The following is a 6,862-nucleotide window of genomic DNA, read 5'->3' on the forward strand; positions in this document are numbered from 1 at the left end:
CTGCCCCCCAGTATAGGTTAGATTAGGTAGGTGCCCCCCAGTATAAATTAGATTAGGTAGGTGCCCCCCAGTATAGGTTAGATTAGGTAGGTGCCCCCCATTATAGGTTAGATAGGTAGCTGCCCCCCAGTATATGTTAGATAGGTAGCTGCCCCCCAGTATAGGTTAGATAGGTAGCTGCCCCCCCCCCCCTAGTATAGGTTAGATTAGGTAGCTGCCCCCCAGTATAGGTTAGATTAGGTAGGTGTCCCCCAGTATAAATTAGATTAGGTAGGTGCCCCCCAGTATAGGTTAGATAGGTAGCTGCCCCCCAGTATAGGTTAGACTAGGTAGGTTACCCCCAGTATAAATTAGATTAGGTAGGTGCCCCCCAGTATAGGTTAGATTAGATAGGTGCTCCCCATTATAGGTTAGATAGGTAGCTGCCCCCCAGTATACGTTAGATAGGTAGCTGCCCCCCAGTATAGGTTAGATAGGTAGCTGCCCCCAGTATAGGTTAGATTAGGAAGATGCCCCTCAGCAAAGATTAGATAGGTAGCTGCCCCCCAGTATAGGTTAGATAGGTAGCTGCCCCCCAGTAAAGGTTAGATTAGGTAGATGCCCCCCAGCAAAGGTTAGATAGGTAGGTGCCCCCCCAGTATAGGTTAGATAGGTAGCTGCCCCCCAGTATAGGTTAGATAGGTAGCTGCCCCCCAGTATAGGCTAGATAGGTAGCAGCCCCCAGTATAGGTTAGATTAGGAAGATGCCCCTCAGCAAAGATTAGATAGGTAGCTGCCCCCCAGTATAGGTTAGATAGGTAGCTGCCCCCCAGTAAAGGTTAGATTAGGTAGATGCCCCCCAGCAAAGGTTAGATAGGTAGGTGCCCCCCCAGTATAGGTTAGATAGGTAGCTGCCCCCCAGTATAGGTTAGATAGGTAGCTGCCCCCCAGTATAGGTTAGATAGGTAGCTGCCCCCCAGTATAGGTTAGATTAGGTAGGTGCCCCCCGGTATAGGATAGATAGGTAGCTGCCCCCAGTATAGGTTAGATTAGGTAGGTGCCCCCCCAGTATAGGATAGATAGGTAGCTGTCCCATTACTCCTTCTTCCCCTAAATATCCCGAATGGCTGTGGGGGACTCAGGGGGCAGAAGAAGGACTCTTGTGGCGGAGGAGACCCTCCCTCCCTCCCTTCATACCAGCAGCAGCAGCGGAGGAGACCCGCATCTAGAAGAGCGGCGGCAGGCTGTCAGGATTACTATTAGCGGCATCTATTCCTTTTGCAGCAGCGAGCGGCTCCATGGCATGACGTCACCCAGTAGCGCCCCCTGCGTCCTCTCCATGGGTACACGCAGAGTCAGGCGCTGTATCCATGGAGAGGACGCAGGGGGCACTGCTGGGTGACATCCTGGAACCGCTCGCTGCTGCAGAAGAACTGGAGGATGCCTAATAGTAATCGTGACAGGCAGCCGCCGCCGCTTTTCTAGATCCGGGACTCCTCCTTCAATGCTGCTGGTATGAAGGGAGGGAGGGAGGACGGAAATAATGCCCGCCTCTCACAAACCTGTAGGCACGTGCCTAGTTTATTTAATGGTAAATCTGGCCCTGCCCTCTAGGGCGGCTGGGGTCACCCCACCTGGTGCGGGTCGCACCCCCCGCATCCCCGTCACGACGCTACTGTTTGAAGGTTGACTTTTTTTGTTTTAAAAACATTTTTCTTTTATTGGTCGGATGAAATATGCTAATTTTTTGAGATAGGAAATTTGGGTTTTCATGAGAAGTACGCCAAAATCATCAATATTAAAACAATAAAAGGCTTGAACTACTTCAGTTGTGTGTATTTGAATCTAAAATATATGAAAGTCTAATGTTTATCAGTACATTACAGAAAATAATGAGCTTTATCACAATATGCAAATTTTTTTGAGAAGATCCTGTATATATATATATATATATATATCTATATATATATATATCTATATATATCTATATATATACAGGATCTTCTCAAAAAAATTTGCATATTATATATACACACACACACACACACACACACACACACATATATATATATATATATATATATATATATATATATATATATATATATATATATATATATAAATTGTGTACACACAGACCCCAGGACCTGGTTTAAATATACACAGTGGATTTTACAAATATATACAGAAGATAATTCGCAGTACACAAGGAGCAAGCTAACGGGCAGTCATGCAAGCAAAACATTAACCAGGAGATCAAACCAAACAATGTAGTTGCTAGGCAAAGAATTGTCGAGAGCAAGTAGTAGAGGTCATACACAGGTAATCAAGAACACCGGATAACAGGACACAAGATACAAGGGCCAGGTAACAGATACAATTTATCCTTGTGCAGAGACATTAGGTGATCATCCAAATCTCCTCCCAACAATAGTCTATAGAGGAGAACAAGTTCTGGAAGAGTATGCCCTCTGGTGGCAGGCAGAGAAATAACATGATTCACAATGAGTTTATACTGACCTCTGCTGGTGAAGAGAGGAAGTTCATGAATCATATTCACAGAGATGTCACCGGCAGAGGCAGAGCCTGACACTTGGGGACTTAGATTAATTAATGAATTAACTGCATTCCCATTTATTCATCTCCCCACTAACCGGTGGTAACGGTAGCGTGCGCTCTCAATTGACTAACCTTTGCGGCCCTGGGACTTCAAATGAAGTTTCCCAGGACGTGATTATATTGCTCCTGGTGCAGTAAGTAGTTAAGACACTCCTGGCTATAAGATGCACCTAGGTTTAGAGGACAAAAATCAGGGGAAAAAATATACTAAACCTAATGCATCAATGGTGCAGGGGCGCCATCTTGTGGACCCCCCCACAAGCTATCTAAGCTGCACTGCCCAGCTACACTAATCTCTGCTGCCCCTTCTGCCCCACCAAATACACTACACTAACTCATGATGCCCGAACAATTACACTGCACTATACTAATCCCTGCATCCCACCAACTACACTGCACTTCACTACACTAACCCCTGCTGCCCTACCAGTTACCACAGTATGTCCATGGAAAAGGTCACTGACCATTGCGACTAGGACGAGGACAACTGGAGACATAGCGGGCGAACTATAAAGCCCCATACTAACGGGCTACAATTGTCGCCGCAATCACGCGGCACGCGCGTGTTGTGGCGACAGGTCGCCCATGAGTATGGCGCGCACGCCCCGAACCGTCGCTCGTCGCTGCTGTCGCCAGGCGATTGCCGCCGCAACTTCGCCGCAATTGTCGCTAGTCCGCGTGTGTATGCGGACTAGCGACAGCAACCAACAGGCAGTGCACTGAGTTTCCGGCGGGGGGGTAGGAACGTCGGCGACAGCTTCCGTCGCACCACTAATCCCTCTTCCGCAGTGTGTATGCAGAGGGACCCGGCGACGAGCTGTCGCCGATCTGTCGCGCACATGCTCCCGTGTGCTAGCGACTAGCTACATTTGTAGCTCATGAGTATGGGCCACAAGGCAGATGCCGAGCCTCGCATCTCCCCACACACACACAAGGGGTCATTTTTAGATTTGAATAAGGACTAACATATCCTTTAAGCTATTCCAGATGAAATTCACCCAACCATGACTTAACACATTTATTTTGTTTTGGACCATGGTTATTGATTACATATCATCGCTGACAAAAAGGAAGCATCAGCGTACCATCCCCACCTTTGATCTCTATGTTTCTTCCCCTTATAATCACAATGCTGCTCTGCCTTCATATCACCCGTCTAAGCTAGGATGTTTGATAATCTTTTCAGAAAAGAAATATAGTTTAATCAGTTAGATTCTCTACTATCAACCCCCTCCCCATTTCACACTTCTTCCTTTCTCTTCAGAAGATTACATTGCTATATAAGGTATATAAGTAATATACTCACAAAGGTGGTTGGCAAAAACTTGCTTCCACTGTCTGAGCCTGTAGCTGGGAATTCTTGTTCGGTGTCCCAGGTCTGTCGGTGCAAATGCTGGTTGGTAGCTCTCCTGTTTATAGTTGTGAGGACTGCAAGGTCCCCATGGCTATTACCCACTAATGGTGTGGACTATACTAAAAGACATTGGTGGTGGCGCCATTGATGATTCTTAACTGTAAACTATAATACGGAGTGAGAAGTGTAACGTATTCTTCTCAGAAGGACAAACCAAAAAATAATGGGAAAGGTATGTTTTATTCATGCACAGTAGACAACGCATTTCACAGGCTTTCAAATTCTCAGGTCCATATAAGTGCCTAGAAAGGTTTCAGTCTCAAGCATGAGTGCCTTTACTATTGGAAGAAAGTAGCAGAATATTGGAGAATTTACCGATATTCTACTAGCGGCAATTCCCTGCACCCTATTTTTAAAGCCCCTTTATTACATGTATGATGTGCAGGATCATTCGATATTAACCAAGACATGTGGTCATTATTAACTGAGAAAAACATAATTTCTTTGTTGTTTCCAATCAGCAAGCAGCAAAATGCTGATAATTTAGAAAAATGCATTTGTTGATTGGGACTGATTATTGCTCTGTGTGTACAAACCCATACAATTACACTGTTCAACATTGCAACATTTAATTTTACTTATTTGTTGTAAAATAAGCAAGAGATATTCAGCCTAGGGCATTTTAGGAATGTTTGAAACTATTGAGGTTAAATATCACGGTGTGTACACAGCCCAAAGAAAACATCTGCATCTTCTGCATAGTTTTCAACTGTATAAATGTAGCAGGGGCAAATCCAGGATTTCCAGGGGGGGGGTTCCTGATAGCGGCGTGTGGGCGTGGCCAAAACATGGTGTGGGTGGAGCCAAATACGAGCAGTTTCTAAGCTAAATTGCACTCCCCCCAGTATAGATTAGATAGGTATATGTCCCCCAGTATAGGTTAGATAGGTATATGCCCCCAGTATAGGTTAGATAGGTATATGCCCCCAGTATAGGTTAGATAGGTATATGCCCCAGTATAGGTTAGATAGGTCTATGCCCCCAGTATAGCTTAGATAGGTCTATGTCCCCAGTATACATTAGATAGGTCTATGTCCCCAGTATACATTAGATAGGTCTATGTCCCCAGTATACATTAGATAGGTCTATGTCCCCAGTATACATTAGATAGGTCTATGTCCCCAGTATACATTAGATAGGTCTATGTCCCCAGTATACATTAGATAGGTCTATGTCCCCAGTATAGATCAGATAGGTCTATGTCCCCAGTATAGATCAGATAGGTCTATGTCCCCAGTATAGATCAGATAGGTCTATGTCCCCAGTATAGATCAGATAGTCTATGTCCCCAGTATAGATCAGATAGGTCTATGTCCCCAGTATAGATCAGATAGGTCTATGTCCCCAGTATAGATCAGATAGGTCTATGTCCCCAGTATAGATTAGATAGGTCTATGTCCCCAGTATAGATCAGATAGGTATATGTCCCCCAGTATAGCTTAGATAGGAATATGGCCCCAGTATAGGTTAGATAGGTATATGCCCCCAGTATAGCTTAGATAGGTATATGCCCCAGTATAGTTTAGATAGGTATATGCCCCAGTATAGCTTAGATAGGTATATGCCCCAGTATAGCTTAGATAGGTATATGTCCCCAGGTCTCCTATGTTAGAGGCAGAGTCCTCAACCAGTACTCTATCCAGCCACTGTATAGAGCTTCCTCCCCCCCCCCCCCCCCCCAGATACTGGGATAATGACTTGCTGAATGTGTGATAAAATGCTAAAAGCTTTAAGCCTGAAGGATCAGAGACAGGGTCAGTAAGCATAAGGGAATGTATGTACAGTATGTGTATATGACATACATACATTCTGTGATTCCATTCCTGACTGTCTGACCCCTGTCCCTGCAGGCTTCTTCCAGCATTTAGCATTTTATCACACAAGTACAGTATGTTAGGGACCATGAGACCCTCTAAGCTACAGTAATTCCACCCCCCCCCCCCCCAGTAATCTCCCCCCCACCCAACAACAGTAATGCTCCCAGTAACAGTAATCCCCTAACTCCCCCCCCCCCAGTAACACTCCTGCCCCCACCATAAACACAAAGTGAGTCAGTGCAAATATCTTAACTCCTTACCAGCAGTGAAGGAGTTAATGAAGAAAGCTGAGCTGAAGAGAGGTGAATGAATCTCCGGAGGAGGAAACGACACAACAGAGCGGCTCACACTAAGGAATGCCTGGCATGTGAGCAGAGACTGTCTGTCCCGTTCTGGCTGGCTGCTTCATATGCTGCTGTATTCAAGCCACCCGCGCTAGCCAGGCAGCATGTGACAGCTACTCCATGCTAGGGCAATGAGAGAAGAGGCAGCATGTGTATAGGGGGGCGGAACAGGAAAGAGAGAGACACTCGGGGAGACATGGGAGTCGGCTCTCCACCAATCAGGCACCTGTATATTCGTGCCAGTCCGATCATCAGCACTCAGCGTGATCTATTCCAGCCAGGCCTGACTCAGACTTCCCGGGGCTCCTGTGACCTCATCCCTGCTGCATGTAAGCTGCGTGCAGCATGTAATGACGTGCGCTCGCTGACACCAGACTCTCAGGCAGAGAGAGGAGATAACAAAACAATGCCCCCACCAAGCTACGCCCCTGGCTCGGGGGAGGGTTCCAGACACTCGGAACCACCCCTTCCGTGCGCTAGTGTGTAGGTTAGACAAAAGAAGCATTCTGTTTCCTAAGGCCACACAGTTGTTTTCTTTTCGGGAGCAGTTTCACACGCCTGTAGCACAGAGATCCATGAAGGGGAGATATAATTACTCTCACAACTGTGATTTCCAGGAAACTAGAGTTTCACTTTCACTTATTTTTATGTTTTCTTGTAATTGGACAGACAAGCAGAAAGTTTAATAT

The 6,862-nt window shown here is 45.9% G+C and overlaps 1 protein-coding gene across 2 annotated transcripts in view; it reads right to left on the bottom strand.

Moving 5' to 3' along the window:
• The window catches only part of CXCL9 (C-X-C motif chemokine ligand 9), a 49,261-nt gene extending 42,663 nt beyond the window's left edge, over positions 1-6,598 (bottom strand). For both annotated transcript variants that reach the window (XR_011026624.1, XM_068271114.1), the window contains exon 1: positions 6,090-6,598. The gene's annotated coding sequence lies outside the window, so the exon portion shown is untranslated. The remainder of the gene's footprint in view (positions 1-6,089) is intronic.
• Between the last annotated feature and the right edge of the window lie 264 nt (positions 6,599-6,862).

The sequence above is a fragment of the Hyperolius riggenbachi genome, chromosome 1 (assembly GCF_040937935.1).
Source record: "Hyperolius riggenbachi isolate aHypRig1 chromosome 1, aHypRig1.pri, whole genome shotgun sequence".
In the NCBI taxonomy this organism is placed as follows: Eukaryota; Metazoa; Chordata; class Amphibia; order Anura; family Hyperoliidae; genus Hyperolius; species Hyperolius riggenbachi.